General features: G+C 40.9%; 1 pseudogene; it reads right to left on the reverse strand.

Moving 5' to 3' along the window:
- Positions 1–20,987: 20,987 nt before the first annotated feature.
- On the reverse strand, positions 20,988–23,712 carry LOC145351420 (protocadherin gamma-A7 pseudogene; annotated as a pseudogene).
- Between the last annotated feature and the right edge of the window lie 1,504 nt (positions 23,713–25,216).

Here is a 25,216-nt window from a genome sequence, read left to right on the forward strand (position 1 = left end):
TAATTGAAAAAAAAGTAACCTACCGTTTCCTTTTCCATTCTATGTGTAACTAATTTGTGTTATGATCCAAATATGTATTAATTAAATACTCTTGATTTGATTTATTATTGTCACGCGTATTAGAACACAGTGAGGAATAGTGTTTGCTGAGGGTTACGCAGCCAAAGTATACCATACATAGCGAAGGAGAGGGTGCAGAAAGTAGTGTTACAGCCATAGCTAACTTTCAGAGGAAAAAAAAACATTTTACTATGAGGTAAGTCCATTCAAAAATCTGATGGCAGCCGGGAAGACGTTGTTTTTGAATCGCTGGTATGTGACCTCAGAAGCTTGCATCTTTTTCCCGACGGAAGAAGGTGGAAAAGAGAATGTCTGGGGTGTGCAGGGGTACGTGACATGTTGGATGATTTTCCGAGGCAGCGGATGTGTTAACAGAGTAAATGGATGGGAGGCGGGTTTGCGTGATGGAGTGGGCGTCGTTCACGACCCTTTGTAGTTCCTTGCGTCTTGGACAGAACAGGAGCCATAACAAGCTGTGAGGCAACCAAAAATATTTTTCTTTTATTCATTTGTGGGACCTGGATTCCATTGCCACCAGCACTTATTACTATCCCTAGCTGCATTTTAAACTGAATAACTTGTCAGGCCACTTCAGGGGGCAGTTGAGAGTCAACCACATTGCTGTGGCTCTGCAGTCACATGTAGGCCAGACCAGGTAAGGACAGCAGATTTCTTTCCCTAAAGACTAATGAACGAGATCGTTTTTTCTGACAATCGACGATGGGTTCATTTTCATCAGTAATTACAGATATTATTTTTATTGGATTTAAATTCCACCGTCTGCCGTGGCGGGATTCGAACCTGGGTCCCCAGAACATTAGCTGAATTTCTGGATTAATAATCTAGCCATAATATCACTCGGTCATAGTCTCCCCTTGAATGTTTGCTATGATGCACGTGGAAAAGTTCAGAATCGTAGCGGTCATGTCAAATTTCCATAGCCTCCCGAGGAAGTAGAGGTGCTGGTGGGCTTTCATAACTATAGTGTCGGCGTGGAGGGACTAAAACAGGATGTTGGTGATCTGGACACATAGAAACTTGGAGCTCTCGGCCATTTCCACTTCATCCCCGTTGATGTAGACAGGGGCACGTCCTCCACAACGGGCTTTATGGGCTGGCGGCTCTTGTTTCACATCTGGAAAAACCGGTTTAAAACTCATCTGGATTCAATGAATGAAATTCCATTCACTTCAACATTTTGCGAAATAAATCACATGAGACGCACAACGCAAAACTAGGAAAACTCCTGTGATGTCCCCATGCTCCCCCGAAGAGTCGTGACAATGGTTAGTAACAGAAAATAAATTGATGCATTATTCTCCAGTTTAATTTTGCTATCAGCTCCGAGACAAGACTTACTTTTCCGTTTCGAACGAAAGTAATTGAAAAATATCCATTTTAATTAAAGCAAAATGCTGCGGATGCTGAAATCGGGGATAAAAGCAGAAAGTGCTGAGACGTTCAGCAGGTCTGGCAGCATCTCTGGAGAGAGAAACAAAGTTAACTTTCGAGAGCAATATAACTTAACGTCAAGTTTCCTGTGTGCGTAATGCTGGCATTATGCATTTCGATTTCAAACATGATAATTACGCAATGGCAAGTTTTTATCTTCGTTGCCTTAAGGACAGCAACTCAGGAAAAATCATGAGGTTTACAGCCGAAGCTGCCCTCTGCTGGAAATGCGGGAGTTTCATTGCTTCCCAAGCTTCGAAAGAGGTAATCCAATGCAAGAAAAATTCAAAATAAAGAACAAGAAATGTAGTTCTGCATATCTCGCCCATATAAACTAGCCGTAGTAGGCTATTAATAGAAATTCCAGAATCACATCAAATTTATAACATTTAGTTTTACCTTCTGTTATCACATACATATATTTTCAAACTTATCGTTATTTCAACATTACAGACTGAACATTTTATTTAAACTAAAGTTTGTTTAATTAGATCGTCGACAATTTTGCATGCTTTATCTTGTAACACACAGTCGTAATAATCGCATTCAAAAAATTGAAATTTAGAGTAAACTAACAGACAAGTTAGAAATATTTGCCAATACCATGGTGCTCCTATTATCTCCAGGAAAGACTGCCGACCAGTGAAGAAGATCAATGTGAAGTTCACATCACACAAAATCAAAATACTGCAGAGGCAGGAAATCTGTAATGATGAAGGATCATCCACTTTGTTTCTCTCCAGGGGTAAAAAGTCCATCGCCTTTGGCTTTCTTATTCTAAAAGGAAACATTATTTCAGTATTTATATGTAGTTCGGTACTACACTGCAACTGCACAAGTGTTTCGTAAATGTAGTGAGGATTTTTTGTGCCAATCGCAGAGATCCAGACTCCCACCATTCTCTCGGTGGAAAGAAAATCTCATCAACTTCACTCAAATCCTTCAACAAATTATTTTGTAACCTATGCCTGCCAGTTATTTGCATATTTGCTAAGTGAACCAGTCCCCCTCCCTCCATCCCGAACATTGATGAATAACCTTCTAGACTATGGCACTTCAGGTCCATGCAAAATTATTTTTTATTGATAAATTTAATAAGGGTCTATGTCTCTAATAATTTTTCAACCAATGAACTCCCGACCAGAGGCTGCCTCTATGTGAAACAATTGCCCCTCAACTCCGTTCAATTCGTTTTACTCTTCATTACAAATCTATGCCCCTCGCTCCAATTACGGAAATAAGTTCTTCCTATCCACTATTGCTATCTTCCCCAATTTCCTCTAAGCCTTATTTGATCAAAAGAAAACAATGTAATCTATCCAAACTTTCGTCATACCTTAAAGCATGCAGTCTTTGCAATATGCTTTTAATTCTCATCTGCACCCTCTAATTCGATTGACTCCTTTCTGCAATGTTAATGTTTTATATAGTTTCCACATACTCTGCATCCTTTTATACTCCATGTCATGATGAATAAGTCAAGGCATCCTAATTCTTGTTTTACTTTTCATGGTATGTGGACATCCACATCATTTTCTTTCTTCCCCTTTGCACTTCATTGCTTCTTACTTACTATGTATACCTAGTTCATGATTCATAGTGCTACCATCGAATATGAGTCAACTGACAGTGTGGACAAAGATACTTAAATTCTCAAAATATTGTACAAAAATATCCTTTATGTACCAAGTTCCCACAAAATTATGTCAGACATCAATATTCGTTAGACACTAAGGAACTAGCCTCCGACTTACTTCATTACACACAGAACCTCTGATATAATCCGTAATACAAGTATTTAAAAGGTATCAAAACTTCACAACAGATCCAAACTCAGGAATTGAACACAGACGTACTAACCGTGTTATGCAAACTCATCAGATACCGTGCTGATGTATTTTCTTCTGACGTCTCCGAGTTTCAACCTTGGGATCATGTTCTAAAATAGTTAATTCCAGATTATTGCTACAGATGCCTTAGCTACTCATAGGGAAGTGCTTTCTCGGTATAGTTCTTTTTTTGTCTTGCTGACTACGCTTCCAGTCACGTTCTCCAAGGACAGGTATTGATCAATCACTGTTTGGTTTTTGTCAAGAATGCCAAGAGTCGTGCCTCTGTCAGGCAGTCCTTGTCCTCTAAGGAACATAACATACAGTGATCTGTGTTCGATCAGTATCTGATAAATTATAACAACAGCCACTGCCCAGTCAATCCCCATATTCATTCCATAACCGCATATCCTACCCTTTGTTGCTCTCATATTCCTTAGCATGATATAAAGTTAGTCCTTTTTACCATTAGGCATTTCTGATGTCTTAAATGTGCTGGTGTCTTCATGAATACCAATCAGGCTACAATATAATATTTTAAGTTGTAAGTTTTAAACAAAGCGATTAACAGTTAGAAATATAAAATCACAAAACGTGACAGTAAGGTTTGGAGATTTGGAAATGAGGTACCAATAATTTGTGCAGAGTTCTACTTGTGTTTCAATTTTTCCTGTGTGCTGGCTGAGGGATTGAGCTTTCAGCAGCTAGGCAAACAAGATAAGCTTATACTGAACATACATTGCTGTCTACAGGTTCAGGCAACAATGGGTTCGCCGCTTCTGCACAGTTGGAGCTCAGGAACAGTTCCAGAGGCAGCTCTCTTCAGTTTGGATTCAGGGGAAGTCCTGCCGAGCTGAGAAATTGTAGAATGCCTGTGGTTCTGGGGGGAATGTATTAAAGGTCGGAAAAAGCCCTGACAGAAATGTATAGAAACAGTCACATAGAGAGGCGTCTGTGCCCGAGTAAGACGTAAGTTGAGCGAATAGTTGGGAACTTAGTTCTGGTAGTAACTTCTGGTAAGTTCTTCATAATTTTAAATTTAAATTAATGGTTAGCTTCTTACTTAAAATGTTGGTAGTTTAATACTCTATAGTTTAGCAGGATGTTGCCTGCTGTTGGATTTATTTGTTAGTCATGTGATAGTAGTTAGCCCAAATAGCTGATGATCAATATAGAACTAAATAGAACTATTCGCCGATTGTTCAGCATACGTACATATAAATACCGAAGATCTGAACACACGTAGAGTAAATGGCATATGGGCAAGAAACTGTACCTGCTCAAGCCACAGATTGAGGGAACATTTGGTAATTTGGTGTAAATGTGAATTCTATGCATTTTGGCAAAGAGTTGCCTCTTTTTCTCGATTTGCTCAGCCTCACGTAAATGATGAGTATCCTTCCTTTTGTCCAAAATAGTTGAATACAGCTTTCCATTGTTTCAGTTGTGTGAATTATTAAACATTTGACTGCCACGTTTTTTTTAAAAAAACAACTAACTATTAAATACCGTTGGACAGAAAACCCCTTGCTAGTAGAGTGTCAATGCTTCATAGTGTGAGAAGCTGTGAAATGTCCTGCAACACTAGACAGTCGTGTCGGCCAAAAGTGTCCATAGCTTAGGCAGCCTTGGCTCTGAGTTGATGAGGTGGACTCTGAGGTATCGGTATTGTGGGGCATCGGGAATGGGGCGAGTAACATGAGAACCATTTTTTTCCAGTAGGCTATCAAAGCCCAAAGACGCATATTGGAATATTCAAAGGTCAGTGACAGGAGGGTGAGGTTGCAAGTCAGACAGGTAGGGGGAGATGAGCATGTAATGATGGAGGAGCACCAAAAGCAGTATTTATCCAACAGATACAATTTGCTTGCTACCTTTGGGAGGAAGGATTGTAATATGGATGGTGGGACTGACTATGGCATTATGATGAAGGATGCCATTCAATCGAATGTAGTGAATATGAATGTGTAAATTATAGGAAAGAGTACAGTCAACAGGACTGATTATCTGCAGCTGCAAAGAGGAGACTTGAAGATCTTGTTGTCTTCCCAATTCCAGGGTTCCGGACATCGCCTTGTGGTTGAGGCAGAACGCGAAGGTTTTGTGTGTGTGTGTGTGTGTGTGTTGGGGGTGGGGGGGTTGCTTGGGGATGATGGGGGGCGGAGCGGATAGAAGCCACTTTGAAGCCAACGACAATAAATGCTGACCTAGCCATCGACAGTAGCATTTGTAAATTATTTAATAGCAGGTGTACAACCAGGAATGATATTATACTAAGGGAACGTGGGAGCTAAAGACCAAAGTACATGCAGAAAATCAACTGTCATCGGATCTACATTGCTACATGGGCCATAGAAATTTGACATAGGGTGCATTGTTAATAATAATCTAAGATTAAGGAAGTTTTAACAACGTACTTATTGAAGCACAACATGATTAGAATAAGTCAACAAAGGGAAATCCTACATGAGAACATTCTTACAGTTCAATCAGGATGTGACTAGTTGGAAAAAGTGCATGTGATAAACCTGGATTTCCAAAATTCATTTGATCAGATGCCACAACAACATTAGGGGATCTTGTAGAAAAATATAAAATCCTGATGGGACTGGACAGGATAGTCGCAGGAAGAATGTTCCCCAAGTTGGGGAAGTGCAAACTACGGTTCAGAGTCTAAGAATAAGGGAAAGACATTCAGGACTGAGATGAAGAAAAACTTTTCACTCAGGGAGTTGCAAATTTGCGAAATTCTCTACCAATGAAAGCTGTTGCGACCAGCTCGCTAGATGTGTTCAAGAAGTAGCTGGACGTGGCCTTTGTGGCTAAAGTGATCAAGGGATATGGAGAGAAAACAAGAGAGGGATACTGAAAGTGCATGATCAGCCATGGAATAGCAGTGCAGGCTCGAAGTGCTGAAGCGCCGAACGGCCTACCCATGCACTTACTTTCTATGTTTCTATTAATAGTCAATATCAAGTCCTATTGAACATACACAGAAGATGCTGGAAAAACTCAATAGGTCTTGTAACAACTATAAAGAGAAGAACACAGTTAATCTTTCAAGTTCATATGACCCTTTTACAGAACTGAAGAGGGGTAGAAATACAAAGAAATTGGAGACACGATGGAGAGATTGACAAAGGTGTCACGAGCAAAAGACAAAGAGTATGTTTATGTTCATAGCTGATAGTGAAAAAAGTAAGATAGCAGAATGTGTTAATAGCAGAACAAAGATCAGCGCTCACTGGGAGCACAATTCAACAACAATGGACGTTCCGCCTCCAATTAAAGCGTATCCTTTCTTAAATGGGGCCACCAAATTGTGCCTAATATTCCAGAGGTGAACTTCAATGAATTTAAAGCAGGATCAACGGCAAGATGAAGAGATCAATCCCGGACTATAATAAATTTTCGAAGGTATGGTATCGTGACTCATAGGACACCTATCCAAATTCCTTAATGCTCGTGGATGGCAATATAAATGTAAGGCGTTTATGCTTTGTGACTTCTGATTTAAAATAAAGACCTTTCAAAAAACATTTCTTCGTAATCAAGTCTGAAGCGAATTCATTTATTTCACGAACATTTCTGCAGGAAATCTGACCTAGGGATGATGCATTGCAATCATTGGTGAAATACTTTGGCGAAACTATGATTAAGCATTGAATTAGGCTTGATGATATGATTGTTACTCAATACAAAAGAGAAAATTATAGGCAGTGGTCACTACTCTTTAATTCGTCTTCCATCATCTCATGCATCGGATGACAAATGCGGAGGAAGGATACACTCTAAATTCATCAATTATCTAGGAAATGCCACGTCCATCGTTTGGACATAGATGTGTTACTAGATCACTTCCGAGCAGTGATATCATCAGTACTGCTGTCACTCAGTGGTAAAGTAGGATGAAAGTTTTTGAGAAACAAAAAAATCACACTTGGTTGATTCTGGCGATAAGCGAAACGTGTACCCATATGTTTCAGAAACGGGAAATATCTAAGGAGCTCCATAATAATTCAAAGTTTAGTTTTCTACACGTCTCCTGGTGAATGCATCACTTGAATTCCTCCGCATGCAACAACGATAAACTTCAGGGCTACGTTAATGTATCTCATTTCGATCTTGTTTGCACTTCAGGAAGACCAATAAGATTATGGTTACAAGAAATACAAAGCTAGTTGATCCAAAAATTATTATTGAATATATATTTAAATCTGTTATATATTCGCCGTGTTGAACATGATCCGCATATCCAGAAACGTTTTCAGTAACATTCACCTTTATAGAAAATGTAATTGTCACAGTGCTTGACAGACTTAGTTGTTCATTGCCCTTCACTCAGACCACAAGTCTTTCGGTGGTGCTGTCTTGTTTCATAAAGTTTCGGGTCGCTCTGATCTCTCCTGAGTAAACGCCCAAAGCGTGGAGACTCCGATCAGTGGCTTCAATCAACGTACAGGAAAGTCGTGCGTTCTGCCCAGAATCTTGGTCATTTGCCATTACTTTGGTGAATAGATGTCCTGAAAATGTTGATTGGGACATAATTTCCAGTGTCACTGAATTGTCCCACGTTACTGGCGAAATAATGATTGGAGCATGAACATTTTGATCCAGGATAACAATGTTGACTCTGGTAGGACTGCTCAGAGGTGGCGTTCCAGGATCCCGACCTTGAACTATGATCTGAAAATTGTTCAATTCTTCATAGTCAAAGCAAAAAATTCTCCCAGTTTTCGTGTTAATGGTAAAGTAAGCAGACCCAGAAGTGTGATTTACCTGACTCTCCAGAATAGTATAAAACACTTCTCCATTCTGGTCCAAATCAGTATCCAGGGCGGTAACGGAACAAATGGATTCGCCAGGAGAATTGTTCTGCATCAGATGGACATTGTACACGGGCTGTGTGGGTCGGGGGATGTTGTCAATTATATCAGAGATAGAAAGGACGATGGTTTTATTTGTGGATAGAGCGGGGGACTCAGCACCCCATGCCGAAGCTGTTATGTTGTACATTTCTGTCAATTCACGATCCAATATATCACTGGTGACCAAATTATAGTGATTCCTCGCAGGTGATTGAAGATTGAAAGGCACATTGTTTGCAATCTGGCATCCAACGCGCCCTTCTCCCGTGAATCTGAATCTATCACTCCAAACACAGCGATTAATATCCCTGGCGGAACATTTTCGTAAATCATTTCAGTCACTGTAATTAGATTTTTTTTTTCGGGGACGTCGTCATTCACGTTAGTTATTGTAAGAAAAACTGTGGCATGGCCCACGCATGCACCACTGTCAACAGCCTGCACAGTAAGCTCATAATCGACTGCTTTTTCATAATCCAATATCCCTTCAACTCTTATTTCTCCTGTTTCGGCGTCTAGCTTGAATAACTCCAGCATTCTTTTTGAAGCGTAATTACTAAATGGATATTTGAATTCAGCGTTTGCACCTTCGTCTAAATCAGTGGCATGGAGCTTGATCAGCAATGTGCCCTTCGGCGTGTTTTCTAACACGCTTGTTCTGCATATTTCACGATCGACTACAGGGGCGTTATCATTAGCGTCCGCTCTAGTGACGATGATCTGAGCTGTGCCAGTCCTGTGCGGAATCCCACCGTCAACAGCCGTCAATAACACTGCTAAAGATGATTGTTGTTCACGGTCTAGTGGTTTCTCCAACAACAGTAAGGTAAATATACTTCAGCCATTTCGTGCTTGCACTTTGAGGCCGACGTGTCCATTCAAACTAATCTGGTAAGTGCTGATGGTGTTCGAACCGACATCAGGGTCATGTGCGCTCTCGAGAGGAAAGCGCACGCCGCGTGCTACTGAATCAGCTATCTGTACTGAGAGTACATCTTTCGAGAAAATAGGTGATTTGTCATTTATGTCTAATACATCCATTTCAACAAGAAACACCCCGAAAGGATTCTCCAGCGCCAGCTCCAAAGATATGGAACAGATAGAGATCTCCATGCAAAGCTTCCCTCAGTCAATCTTTTCATTAACAAATGAATCCCCGTTTCCACATTTACCTCGAAATATTGATTTCCGTCAGCAGAGATTAGGCAATATCTCTGCAATGATAATTCCCGAGTGCCTATTCGCAAACCTTCAGCGATGTTTCCAAGAGCACCAATCTCCTGTCCTCGTGAACCTTTCCGAAAACAACGTCCGATACACAAAGCAGAAGAAAACAATGCGCCCCGATGCTTAGTGTATTCGCCATCACCTTATATATATGGGAATTTCGAACAATCATTGCAATCGTTGCTTTGAACCACCACAAAATATGCCTTTTCTGGCATCAAATGGCTACTTAAGCCCAGAAGGGCGCAGCCGCAGCCGAAGCGATCCTTAATGGTTGAAGACGCAGTCACTGTGTCCCTCTCCTTTCCAAAGTGAGCTGGATAAGTGAGGGGGTAGATCCCTAACAGCGGCTCAGTTTCTTTTTGGTAGAGAGCGATGAAGAGCTTCAACTAACGATTTTACTATGCTTCTCCTAAAGCATGATTGATTCATTTGCTTCCTGCATTTTAAGCTCTGTATTTAAAGTTGTTCAATAAAAAAAAGCAATGTAAGTCCTATGTTATATCCATTGCATAATATAGATCTAACATTTTTGGATTAAACTACGAAACACTAGATATTTTATATCCAGTCTAAATTGGCAACCTAGCAGAAATTAAACTTTAACCTGCACTACATGATGACAGACATCGTCGTTGTAACGCTCGTGCTGGTAAAAATATAATTTCAAGCTTGAAATATTTCACTCTGGAAGATTTTACGCGTATGTCATCATTTGTCAAATCTTGAGTCCTTGGAAATAGAATGTTAAGTTAACATTATCGGATAGCATCTTCGATTTTTGATAAATACTGAACTGAGGAAGGGGAGTGGGGAAGAGGAAACACGTTCATTGTGTTCCACCTCCGAAAGAAATATTCGTAGCGTCACTACATGAACTGAAAAAACTGTATTTCTGTTTTATGTGTACGAGTCATTTGCATTATCACGCTGCTATCTCCGCAATATTAGCTGAGATATAAATTCATGAAGACATTTGCGTTTGACAAGGCAAGACGCATTTATTGCACAACGAATCACCAGTCGAAATCAAGCTTGATTCTAGGCATAACGCATAGAATATGATGAATGCACAAAATTTCAAATAAAACACAGCAAATGCTGGAATTACTCAGGAAAGATGCTAAATATCTGTCGAGAGACAAGGAAAGTCAACATTGTACGCTTCATCAAAACTCACAGATCTGAACGTTAACTTCTTTTCTCACTCCACGGAATCGTTGTTACTTTCTGCAAAATATGTCGAGTATTTCCGGCATTTTCTTGAATTTTCAGGAGTGGGTGTCCTGTCTCTTTTTGCATTTCGCAAGGCAAATCTCAGAATCTTTCTGGGTCCGAAAAAATCCATGGCGCAAAACGGCTAAACGTTTTGCAATGTTACCTCAGAAAGGTCAAGGTGAAATTTGGTGTTAGAAAGGGAAATAACTTATTCTAACCATGTTTGATGTTACTGCAGTGTAATGTTTAGGGCTCGTTTTGGGGCTGCAGAGCATAAACTCTTCTGTTACCTCCTTTATATGTCCACTAAAATTGCGCCAAACAAGCACGAACCATTTGGTTGCAAATATTCTTTATTGCGCCCTGCAAAAATTGAAAGTCATATTCAAAAGGGAGAAAAATATCGTGAGCGCTGCAAGCTAAGCTGCCCTCTGGTGGCCAGGCAGGAGTTTTAAGCCTTCCGAATTAAATAAAATATCCTTTGCAGGAATAAGAACATAAGAACATAAGAACATAAGAAATAGGAGCAGGAGTAGGCCATCTGGCCCTTCGAGCCTGCCCCGCCATTCAATAAGATCATGGCTGATCTGTCGTGGCTCAGTTCCACTTTCCCGCCCTCTCCCCATAACCCTTAATCCCCTCTCTTATCAAAAACCCATCAACCCGCTTCTTAAAAATATTTAGCGAGGCAGCCTCCACCACTTCAACGGGCAGAGAATTCCAGAGATTCACCACCCTTTGAGTGAAGAAGTTCCTCCTCAACTCCGTTCTGAACTGCCCCCCCTTTATCTTGAGGCTGTGCCCCCTAGTCCTACTGTCTTTTTTGAGCGGGAAGAGTCTTTCCACCTCTATCCTATCCATCCCATTCATCATCTTATACGTCTCAATGAGATCTCCCCTCATTCTTCTCAACTCTAACGAGTACAAGCCTAGTTTATTCAGCCTCTCCTCATAGCTCAACCCCCTCAACTCCGGTATCAGCCTAGTAAACCTCCTCTGCACTCCCTCCAAGGCCAAAATATCCTTGCGCAGGTGCGGCGCCCAAAACTGCACACAGTACTCCAGCTGCGGCCTCACCAATGCCCTATACAGCTGCAGCAAGACCTCCCTACTTTTATATTCAATCCCCCTCGCTATGAAGGCCAGCATCCCATTCGCCTTCCTGACCACCTGCTGCACCTGCAGGCTGGGTTTTTGCGACTCATGCACAAGGACCCCGAGGTCCCTCTGCACCGTCGCCTGCTGCAGTTTTTCGCCACGTAAGTAATAGTCCTTCCTACCATTCTTCCTACCAAAGTGGACCACCTCACACTTGCCAACATTAAATTCCATTTGCCATTTCCTGGCCCATTCGCCCAGCCTATCTAGATCCTTCTGCAGACTCTCCACACCCTCCGCACAATTTGCCTTTCCCCCAATCTTGGTGTCATCAGCAAATTTCGACACCCTACACTCGGTTCCCTCCTCCAGATCATCTATATAAATGGTAAATAGCTGAGGCCCCAGCACCGACCCCTGGGGCACCCCACTAGTCACCAATATTAGAAATAAAACTGCATTTCCATTATTCTGTTCTAGTTTTGAACCCAATGAGCGGAAAATAAACGACCTTACGCTCGCTTTCTATTTGTGGACAAAATAAATCACACATTTATGCATTTAATTGCAACTCGAGGCAATGATGAAATATAAAGCCATCCCCTCCTTTGCAGTTAGCAAACAAAATTTAAAGAATACAGATTTTCAGTGACTTAATCCTATTTATTTATATTACGATCTATTTATTTTATCACTCACTTCCCTGTTGTTCATGCACAATGTATGATGTTGAACTGCAAATTAATTTAAATTCTACTTTGCATTAATCCCTTACCACTTAAATTGCTCAGTGTATCAGTGAATAAATCAACTTTCCTTACAAAACTATATAACTAATTCCGTAAAAATAAGCTGGAACATGGTCTGACAACGTGCGTAATAATCAAACCATGTTTGAATAATGTATCCTACATTTATACAGAGAAACCAGTTGCGCATAAGTGATGTCACAGGTATCAGTCAGGAGCATTAGCTGGGGTTCAGACTCAATAATGACCTGAGAGCAATGGAGGTGCGTATATGCGGAGTGAAATACACCGAGCTTTCTAACGATACACAGTTGTATATCGATATTATTCTGCTTGATTGTAGAAGCTAAGTTACGCAAAAACAGACATCGATCGAGTGAAAAGATGAAGGAGTAAAAACACAAAAGCATGAAAGATCGGAGCAGAAAGAAGCCATTCGGCCCATTGAGTATGCTAATGTTTGATTCTCCAATTCAATAACCAGCTACCGCCTTCCCTCTTTATCCCTTGATCCATTTAGGAACAAGAGCTTTATTCCAACTCCTTATTGAAAACATAATATATTTTAGCATTACTTAGTTTCTTTGCTAGATGATATCACAGGTTTACCATTTCCTGCCTGAATAAATTGGTTGAGACAATGAAGCCTGGATTTGGACTCTTCCCATCCTTCCAACATTTACACTGTCTCGTCTTGTTAGGATTTTATCGGTTGTTTTGAGATCCTTGTTCGTTTCTTCTAAATAGCAGCGAATTTAATCCTAACCGACTCAATCTGGCCTCACATGTCAGTTCCGCCATCCCAGGAATCAGTCTGGTAAACATTTTCTGCTCTCTTTCTATAGCAAGAACATCCTTCCTAAGGTAAGGTGATCAAAACTGCGCACATTGTTCCAGGTGTGACCTCACCAACGCCATGTATAACTGCAACAAGGTTTCTCTGCCCCTGAACTCGACGTCTGTCCCCATGAAGATCACATACCATTTGCCTTCCTCACCGTCTGCCGCACCTGCAAGCTTAACGTCAGCCATTGCTATACAAAGACACCGAGGTCTCGCTGCACATTCCTCTCTCTCTCAAAATGTAACCATTAAGATAATAATTTACCTTCCTGGTTTTGCTACCGAACTGCCACATTATACTGCATCTGCCATGCATTTGAGTATCTGCATTTTCTTTACCTTGCGTTATCTGCAAATTTGGAAATATTGCACTTAGTTCCCTTATTAAAATTATTTATATAAATTGGGAATAACTGGGATCATAGCATTGATGACTGCAGTACCGCAGTAGTCACTACCTGTCACTTGGGAAAGTACACTTCTTTATTCCTACACGCTGTTTCCTGTCTGCCGCCAGTTTTCTAACCATCTCAATACACCACACCAATCACGTGCAGTTTAATTTTACAGACAACACTTTCATGTGGGATCTTGTTGAAAGCCTTTTTAAATAGGACTCATCCACTGACCTCCCATGTTCAATTCTAATTGTTACATCCTCGAATAATTTCAGTAGATTTGACAAGCATGACCTTCATTTTGTAAATCCACGCCAAGTGTTCTGCTATGAAATCTCTTCTAATGTACATCAGCATTTTCCCCATTACCAACGCCAGGACAATAGTATATAATTCCGCGTTTTCACTCTTACTCCTTCTTTAACTAGTGTGGTTGCATTAGTTATCCCTCCATCCGCACGAGTTGTTCCAGAGCCTGGAGCATCTTTGAGGACGACCACCAACACATCCATTATTCCTAAGGTCATTTCTTTAAGCATGGTGGGATGTAGATGATCAGGCCCTGGACGTTCATCATCTTTCAATCTCATCAATTTCCCAAACGCCATCTCTCCAAAACTGATATCCCTACAGTTTCTGCCCCTCATAAAACCTGTTTTTTTTTTCTCCAAAATTCCGAGTACATGATTTGTATCCTTTATGAAGACAGAACCCAACTAGGTACTTAGCTGGTCAACCATTACTTTGCTCTCCATTATCAATTCCAATATTTCTGACCGTAAGGTATTCACCAACCATTCTCTCTTCAAATATCTAACAGTCACACGCAGTCGGATTTTATATTTTACGCACGCTTACTCTTGTACTCTAGTTTTCCCTTCTTACGCAATCCCATTGTCATCCTTTGTGAATTCTAAATTGCTCCCAATCCTCAGATCTTTGTTTCTGTATGCTTCAATCTTGGATCTAATTCGAACTCTGATTGTATTGCCTTTGTTCTCCAAGATTCGACCAAATTTTCTATTTCTTCCTTGCATCAGAGAGGAATAATTGTAGTAGTTTACGCATGTGACCTTTTAAAGTTTGTCATTGCAAATCTACAGTCATCTCTGTAAATAACGTTCCCAAATCCATGAATGCCAATTCATGCTTAATATCATTACAGTTTCCTTTATTTAGATTCAAGATACTCGTCTCAGAATCAATTAATTCACTCTCCATCTTAATGCAGAACTGCCAATTTTCCCTCATATGACACAATACCTTGACTATGCCGACCTATTCTCTGTGGGTTCCTCAACATATTGGTCCATGCGCTACCTGGCTGGTCCTATTGCTCTGCCTGGTGGCCATCTATTCCATTCCTGTTTGTTCAGTCTTAGCTTGCAGTGTGACCACCTCTCTATATTTGATACCCATGATACTTTCCACTTTGGGGCTACAACACAGTGTCTCGCTGACTTTTCAATTCTGCAACCTGTTCTTCCAGGGGCTGCAACTGGACGCACGTTTTCGACCACTCGAAATGTTCATAGCTTCCCACATAGTGTTGGATGAGCACACCATAGCTTTTGGCTCATCTGTCATTACGTCCCCTTCAAATTAAATTTGTAAGATATTTCAAATCAAATAATATCATTTTCTCTAGGATCCTTCTTCCCTGAACCTCGTTGTAACAGAATATAGCTCTTAGAATCTAAAAGTCATAAAGTATAGACCGTACAAACTATACGTGATAAAAAATAGTTAATACTTGCCTGACTGTACTCAATTAATCAGCTATTTCACTTGCTCCGTATGGCCTGCATCCTAATATTACGTCAGGAGAGTCAAACACCAAGCAATCACTCACATTTCTCATTACATTCTTGCGCAGTTTTCAATATCCCAACAATCTGCTCTTCATTGTAGCCTCCTATCTAGCTCTGGATGGTAGTGACTGTCTTGTCGTAGTGTCCTGGTGCCGTGCTGTTGCAGTCTCCTCTGGGTGCTGCTGACTGTCTGCCACAGTGTCCCCCTTCCGCACTCACTTCCAGGTGCTACTCATATCAAAATGAGCCAGGACGGTATGTCTGGAACGTGAATCATTGGAGGGAAACAAGATTTCCTGGAAACGGACTGGCATCTGAACATAGAGCACACTGTTCTTTGCAGTATATATCAAAGCAAGATATTGTAGTGGAAAGAACTGAGAGGTTCACAAGAAAAGCTGTCATGTGGGCAGAATTTGGATTGAACTGTCAGACAATCTGGGGATAACCATGATCATGTCCGAGATCATGGAGCAGGCAGCATATAATGTACGTACTCGATCCCTGCAAAAGGCATTTACCTAGGTACGTTCTGCGACTTTTTTTTCTTTGACCTGCAGTCTTGTTTCCTGCCCGATAATTATCCAAATCACTTTGGAAAGTGCCGATCTTCTAGATGGTTGCGGTGGTGATTTTGAAAGGTGCTGTCTAACGAACCTTGATTAGTTCCTGCCTGCCTTTTGTAAACAAAATACATTGCAACTACTGTGTGTCGGTCTGCATCCTATCAATGTCTCTTTACAGCCTACAAGAACCCTCCACCTCATCTCTACTCCACTAATCTTGGTGTCATCAGCAAATTTACTAACCTACCCTTCAGCCCCCTCTTCCAAATCATTGAAGAAAATCACAAATAGCAGAGGACCCCGAACTGTTGCATACTATATACCGCTCGTAACTGGCCTCCAGTCTGACAATTTTCCCTCCACCACTACCCTCTGCCTTCTATGAGACAGCCAGTTACTTATCCAATTGGCCAAATTTCCTTCTATCCCAAACCTTCTCACTTTCTTCATGAACCTACCATGGTGAACGATATCAAAGACCTTACTAAAATCCATGTATACGACATCGACTGCTCTATCTTCATCTACACAGTTAGTTACCTCATCAAACAATTCAATCAAATTTGTGAGGTATGAATTACCCCTCACGAAATAGTGCTGACAATTCTGGATCTTTCCAAATGGTCATAAATCCCCTCTCTCAGGGCCTTTTCCATTGACTTACTGACCACTGAAGTAAGACTAAAAGGCCTATAATTCGCGGGGTCATTCCTATTTCTTGAAGAGAGGAACAGCATTCACCACTCTCTAGTCCTTTGGCACAATACCCGTGAACAGTGAGAATCAAATCTAAAGGCTCTATAAAGCCAAAGATCAAAGCTAAAGGCTCCACAATCTCATCCGTTGTCTCCCAAAGTATCTTAGGATGTATCCCATCTGGCCCAGGGGACTTAGCAACGCTCAGGATTTTCGAAATTGCTAATACATCTTCTCTCAGAACATCTACCTCCTCCATCCTATCAGCCTATGTCACACTCTCATTCTCAAAAACATGGCCCCTCTCCTTAGTGAACACTGAAGAAGAGTATTCATTCAACGCCTCATCCATCTCTCTGACTCCATGCACAAGTTCCCACTACTATCCTTGTCTGGCCCTAACCTCACCCTGGTCATTCTTTTATTTCTCATATAAGAGTAAAAAGCCTTCCGATTTTCCTCGATCTGACCCACCAAACACTTTTCATGCCCCTCCTAGCTCTCCGAAGCCCTTTTTTTAAACTCATTCCTAGCTACTTTGTAACCCTCAAGTAACCCCACTGAACCTTGTTTCATCATCCTTAGATACACTTCCTTTTCCCTGTTGACAAGACATTCAAACTCCTTTGTGAATCATGTTTCCCTCACTCGGTCATTTCCTCCCTGCCTGACAGGGACATACCTATCAAGAACACACGGTATTTGCTCCTTGACCAAGCTTCACTTTTCATTTGTGCCCTTTCCTAACAGTTTCTGTTCCCATCTTATGTTCTCTCATTCTTGCCTAATCACATCATTATTACCCCTGCCCCAATTATAAACCTTCCCCTGCCGTGTGACCCTATCCCTCTCCATTGCAATAATAAAAGACACGGAATTGTGGTCACTATCTCCAAAGTGCTCTCCCAGAAAAAAAAATCTAACACTTGGCCGTGTTCATTACCCAGTAACAAGTCCAATGTGGCCCCACCTCTTGTCGTTTTATCCACATATTGTGTCAGGAAGCCCTCCTGCACACGTTGTAGAAAAAGTGCCCATCCGAACTATTTGACCTATAAAGGTTCCAATCAGTATTTGGCAAGTTAAAGTCACCCATGATAACTACCCTGTTACCCCCACACCTATCCATAATCTGTTTTGCCATTCCCTCTTCCACATTTCTATTACTAATTGGGGGGCTATAGAAAACTCCTAACAACGTGACTGCTCCTTTCCTATTTCTAACTTCAGCCCATATTACCTCAACAGGCAGATCCCCCTCGAACTGCCTTTCAGCAGCCGTTAACTATCCTTGATTAACAATGCTACTCGTCCACCTCTTTTACCACCTTCCCTAGTCTTACTGAAACATCTACACCCCGGAACTGCCAACAACCATTCCTGTCCTTATTCTAACCATGTCTCCGTAATGCCCACACATTATAGTCCCAAGTACCAATCCACACTCCAAGTTCACCTACCTTATTCAGTTTCGACACTTAGATCATTCCAGGAGTAACAGGTATTGCAGAAATTGTTGAATTGAAGGAATTTAAAATAATCGCCACCACTAGAGAAATAAATACTGAGAAAGCTAAGGGGGTAAAAGACATACAATTCTCCAGGGCCTGATGGCCTATGTACCATGGTCTTAAGGGAAGTGGCAGCAAAGATAGGAGAGGCATTGTTCATATTATTCCAAAATTCCTCGCAATGTTGTCAGGTTCCAGTGGATTTGAAAATGCTAATGATACGCCCCTGCTCAAAAACGAGAAAAGCAGAGCGTAGGAAACAATAGGCCAATCAGTTTAACTCTATCGTTGGGAAATTGTTAGAATGCATTATTAAGGAAATTGTACCAGACGTTTGGAAAGTTAAAACACAAACTATTAGAGTCAGAAAGGTTTAATGAATTTTAAATCGTGCTTGACTAATTTGCTGGAGGCCTTAGAAGATTTAGCAAGCAAAGTGGATAATTGGGTCTTGAAGGTGCAAGGTATGTGGACTTCCAGAAGGTATTTGACAAGCTGCTGCACGTAAGCTAAGATCCCACCGGGTTGGGGGTATCATATTAGCTTGGATGACGGATTGTTCACCAACACAAAGTCGAGAGTGGGCATTTTTTTTTCTGGTTGACAAGCTACAACTCATGATGTGCCAAACGGTACGCTCATCCAGCAATATATATTTACAAAGTGCATTAAAGAGTGGGATGGAAGATCTGCAGTGCAGTCAAATTTGCAGATGACGCGAAAATAGGTGTGAAAGCAAGTTGCAACGAGGAAATAAGAACTTTTCAAATGGATAGGGATAGTTTCGGTGTGTCATTTGGAATTTAAAACGATTAAGGGTGAGCTTATGAATTTTGGTCAGAGGAAAAAAAATGTATTGTTTTCATCTAAATGGAAGTGAACTTCAAAATGCTTCAATGCGGAAAAATCTGGATGTCCATGTGCACGAATCGCGTAAAGTTAGTACGCAGGTGCAGCACGTAATAAGGATGGCAAATGTAATTTTGAAATTAATTGTTGATGGAATAGAGTGCAAAAGTGCTGTTGCAACTATATACTACATTGCAGAGACGGCATCTGGAGTGCTGCTCACAGTTTTGGCACATTTACTTGAGGAATTATGCAACGGCATTAGAGGTCGCACAGAGCAAGTTCGCTAGATTAAATCCAAGAATGAAGAACTTGTCTCAGGAAGACAAATTGAGCGGTTTAAGCGTATACCCGCTACAGCTTAGAAGAATGAGAGAGGGTTTAATTGAGTGCGTAAGATGTTAACGAGGATTGACAAGGTCGACGTGGAGCAGATGGTTCCGCTTATTAAACATTCTCGGAAAAGAGGCCTTAGTTATAGGCTATGGGATGGCAGATTTAAAACAAAAATGAGGAGGAATTGCTTCAGTCAAAATATTGTGAATCTGTAAAATTCCCTAACCCAGAGTGGGGAGGACGCCAGAACTTAAACAAATTTCAGAAGATGGAAAGTATTTTAAGCGGTAGTGGAATAACGAGCGAACAGAGAGATGGAGATGAGGTCAACATTTAATCGTATTGAATGGCGGAGCAAGCCTAAGGAGTGGAATTGCCTACTCCTGCACATAGTTCCTATGTTCTTATATTGTCATCAAATGCACAAGCCTCGCCATTTTAAACTATGTTTGGACGATTGTTGCTATATCATATTTGCACACAACTATTCATATTTACAACTCATTAACTTTGTTCACCGCACCTTGTTAGTTTGTATATATGCACTATAGACTTGTCTATCTGTTAATCTGTTCCTATCCAATACATAAACGCTAACTTTTCTAATACTATCGGCGCTCTCTGCAGCCAATTTCTATATTGAAATATTGAATTTATTAGTTACACAATATTTTCTGAGTGTACTGTGTGTTTGCTGATCGATGCTGTCGACAGTCTTGACACCTACACTGCGCTTACAGTGAACCCAATCTCACAAATGCGTTTAGCCCTCGTGACCTACTCCCAATCCTTCCTCCGGAGGCATTTACGCTGTAGCACACAATCTGTGGATTATATTTTCAGTTTCCATGCGACTTCATCGCCACAACACAAAACTGGAAATGCGCCACTTCTACTCAATAGGACAATAGAGACCTAGAAACGCCTATTCTAGTTAAGTACAATAATGACCTCGATATATATGAACGTCCATCATGTCGTGCTATTCAACAACTTCATGGACTGCAACAGAATGAGAACAAGGCTCGGCATACTATCCGACGTGCCATTACAAATCAATATTAATGCTCTTCTTGCTAGTGACAATGCAATGCCCAAAATATACTAAAAACAAAAACACAGGCGCAAAGTGAAGGGGGGAATGCACTGCAGAGTCAGTGAAACATATATTCTCATAAGGATTTAAAATATCTTTGACTTGTTTAAAGTTTAATCACAATTTTGCAGAACCAATCGTGGGGGTTTCCTCGATAGATTGCAAAAAAGATAAATCATTGTGGAATATTTCCAAACGGGCCATAGTTTATTAAAACAATTTGAATATTTGCACAACAAGAAGCAGTCAAGCTAATATATCTTACTAGAAGGCAACGGACTGAAAAGCACATCTTCAGGAAAACTGTTTTAACAGATTTTATCGGACTTTTTTTGCAGTTCAACTAATCACAAAACATTCAAAATGCTCAGGTTGTAAAAACTTTGCGAATGGTAGCTTCTAATGTTAATATCAATCACAAAACAGTAATTATGAGACTTCAGCGCGAACGTATGTGCACTTCTATCCTGGTATATTGTATGTCATCCAACCGCATAGCAACACATTGAATATTTTGTTCCTTTGCTGTGTGTATGTATGGATTTATGATCAGCAATTCAGGAATAATAAGTATTCACAAACTAATTTATTTCACCCTGTCAAGAATGTTGACGTCATCGAGAGGCAAGGTGGGGTGGCACGGTTTTAAGAACAAAAAATCACTCTTAGAAGATTCAGGAGATAGGCAAACGGTGTAATTGTACGATTCCCGAAGGGGGAGAGTTTGAACTGTGTCAGGGTAATTTAAAGTTGCTTTTGGGACAGATCTACCATTAAAACCATCAGTCGAATTCCTCCGCCGAAAGCAACAGATGCCAGACGTGTAGCCGTACACATCTCTGTCTTGTTTGCACTTCAGAGCGATCAGGAACAATATTATTAGTAGAAATACGCAGGTCGTTGACCCTAAAGATATAATTAGCAATAAATTCCAATCTGAAAGTAAGAAGTCAGGTTTTCTAGGAGTGTTTTTCCTCTCCGAAAAGTTTTCGGTAAAGTTAGCTAGGACTGAAACCACAATTGTAATCGTGCTGGAGAGACTAGGCTGCCCATTATCCTTTACAGAAATCATAAGTCTCTGTGTTAGGACATCTTCGTTCTTGAATCTTCGAGCTGTTCGGATTTCTCCAGAGGTAAATCCCACGCTAAATATACTGCGGTCGGTTGCTTCTATGAGCTGATAGGAAAGCCGTGCGTTCTGTCCGGAATCTACGTCTGTAGCAATTATTTTGGTAACCAAGTATCCTGGAGCTGCTGACTTGGGAACAACCTCCATCGCCACTGAACTATTGTGTATTGAAGGTGAGATGATAGCTGGGACATTGTCATTTTGGTCCAAGATAATGATATTGACGATGGCAGTGCTGCTCAGTGGTGGGATCCCATCGTCGTGGGCTTGGATTTTGATCTGAATGTATTTCTGCATTTCATAGTCAAAGGACCGCAGCGCGTAAATGCGCCCACTTTCCGAGTTAACAGTCACGTCGCCAGATCCGGAAGCGTCTTGTCTGCGATCTACCAGAAAAAAATATGATACCTTGCTATTTTTGTCCAAATCTGGGTCTAAAGCAGTAACAGCAAATATCGATGCACCTGGAGTGTTGTTTTCCATCAGGAACACATTGTATGATGGTTGTGTAAACCGGGGAGCATTATCATTTGTATCAGAAATCGAAATCAGAATGGTTCTATTTGTTGAAAGAGCAGGCGACCCTGCATCCCAGGCTGAAATGCAAATGTTATACAACGAAACCGTTTCGCGATCTAAAGTATCGCTGATTACCAAACTATATTTGTTACTCAAAGACTTTTGAAGTTTAAACGGGATATTTGACGGCACCTGACACGTTACCTGTCCATTTTCATCAGAATCCCGATCCATTACACTTAATATCGCGACTGCCGTTCCGAATGCAGCATCTTCCCGTACTTCACTCGATACCGAGCTAATTTTTATCTCTGGTGGATTATCATTAACATCAATTAATCCGACAACAATTTCGGCGCGTCCAGTCAATGCGGGTGTTCCATTGTCTACAGCTTGTACCTCAAGTTCATAAACATGTTTTTGTTCGTAGTCCAATGATCCTTGCACTGTGATCTGTCCTGTTACTGGCTCCAATTTGAACAACTCCGGAATCCTTGGAGACGCGTCTTGAGCTAAAAGGTATTTTACCTCGCCGTTTGATCCTTTGTCTAAATCGGTAGCGTTTATTGTTATCACCAAACTACCTTTTGGTGCGTTCTCCATTATGTTGACTCTGTACATATGATGATCGAACACGGGCGCGTTATCGTTGACATCCATAACAGAAATGATTATTTCCACAGTACCAGATCTGTGGGGATTCCCACCGTCAATGGCTGTCAGAGTTAAATGAAAGGCCGGTTGCTTCTCGCGGTCAAGGGGATATTCTAACAACAATTCTGCAATTTTACTGCCATCACTTCGGCTGTGAGTCTTCAGGCCAAAGTTCTTGTTTGTGCTGATTTGATAAGTACTCACAGTGTTTGCGCCGACGTCTGGATCGTGCGCGCTCTCTAGACGGAAGCGAGCTCCTGATGCGGTTAACTCAGAGACTTCTAAAGAGTATGTGGTTTTGGCAAAACTTGGCGAGTTATCATTTACATCCAATATCTCCACTTCGATACGATGCATTTCCAAAGGATTTTCTAACGCGATATCCTGGGAAACTGAACAACTGGAGCTTCGGCCACAGAGAATTTCCCTGTCGATTCTCTCGTTCACAACCAAAATGCCATTCTCCATGTTCACCTTCAATAACTGCACGCCGTCATCAGAGACGAGCCTAAAATTGCGAACCGTCATCTCTCGAACGCTTAGGCCTAAATCCTCGGCGATATTCCCAATAAATGCTCCACGCTCTAGTTCTTCGGGAATTGAGTAACGAATTTGCCCCCAAACTAGGTCCCAGACACACGTTACGAATATAAAATATAACCGACGGCTGAGTGTGTTCGCCATTGTTACAGATTGGATCGCGTTATAAATGCACTAGACTGTTTACTTTCTTATCGGGTTTGTTGTCAAATGCTTCCTCTGCTGAAGGTAAATGACGACATTAAACTGATAAACAGAAGGTCTCGGACGTCTGTTCCTCTGACCGTGCCTCGATGATACAAACGCGGGCACCGTTTGTCCTTTCCTTTCCTTCTGTTCTGTGCTTTGTATAAATGGAGAGGGAGGTAGATCTCTTGCAGCGTTTGGTTTTCTTATTGGTAGACAGCGACACAAAGAGTCCTTACCCATAACTGCACCAAGCATCTCTTAAAGCTGAACAGCCTACATGGGCTAACACTTGCAATAAATATGCATTTAACGGTGCGCAATATGAATTCGCCCTTGTGCGTTCAAATATTTTCGTACATCTTTTAACAGACTTCATTTGCCGGTATGTTTTAAACGATTGCCGTATTTGTAATTTGCTATTCACAGATAAAAAGATTGTAATTTTAAAAATAACTAAATTTCACGAAGATTAATCGTTGCGTGTTATGTATTGTATTAATATCTCCATTAATGCCTTTGACAATAATAAGTAAATTTAATTTGAAGTATGGTGTGGAGATACTGGCGTTGGACTGGAGTGGTCACAGTAAGAAATCTCACAACACCAGGTTAAAGTCCAACAATTTTGTTTATTATCACGAGCTTTCTGCACGCTACTCCTTCGCCTTCACTCACCTGGGCTTCAACCTGGTATTGTGAGATTTCAAGTATAGAATTCAACGAGTTAAAGTATTATGAAAATATTTTCTTGACAGCTGGGTGTCATTCAACGCCAGTTTTTGCAATTTCAGTGTCCCTCATCATTACGTCCACACATTTCTTTGTTCGCCAATATGAATTGCTCGGTTTCTGGCTGTAAGGGGGCTACATTTGTCTTCACCAATCTTTTTTTCTCCTTATATACCTACAAGGACTTTTAAAGTCTGTTTTTGTGTTCCCTGCAAGCTTACTCTTGAGCTCAATTTTTCTGTTTTTCATCCATCTCTTGGTCCTCCATGGCTAAGTTCTAATCTGCTCCCATCCTCAGGTCTGTTGTTTCTTCTTGGCCGATTTGTATTCCTCACCCTTGAATCTTATTCTATCTCTAATATGCTTTTTAAAGTATGGTTTGGCTACCTTTCCGGTTTTATTTTCACGTCAGGAGGTATGAAGCATTTCATCCATGAGCTATTTGAATGTTTGCTATTGCCTAACCACCACCATTACTTTAAATAACTTTTCCAATCTATCATAGCCAACTGACGCCTCATACCATCATAGTTTATTTTATGAAGATTGAACAAACTAGTTTCAGAATCAACTCTGTCACTCTCCAGCTTGATGAAAAATTATTTCATATTATGCTGGCTCATCCTCAAAGCATCTTGCACAACTATGATGCCAATTATTCCGTTCTCAATCCATAAAACCCAGTCTAGAATGGATTTCTCTCCAGTTGGCTCCTCAAAGTATTGGTCCAGAAAAGTATTCCATATATATATTGCAGGAATTAAACCTCTGGGATATTGTGACTATTTTGATGCGCACAAATCGTACGTAGATTAAAATCACCCACAGTTTCTGATGTTCCTTTATCGC

Source organism: Carcharhinus amblyrhynchos, chromosome 13, assembly GCF_965287045.1.
Source record: "Carcharhinus amblyrhynchos chromosome 13, sCarAmb.v2.hapA, whole genome shotgun sequence".
Lineage (NCBI taxonomy): Eukaryota > Metazoa > Chordata > Chondrichthyes > Carcharhiniformes > Carcharhinidae > Carcharhinus > Carcharhinus amblyrhynchos.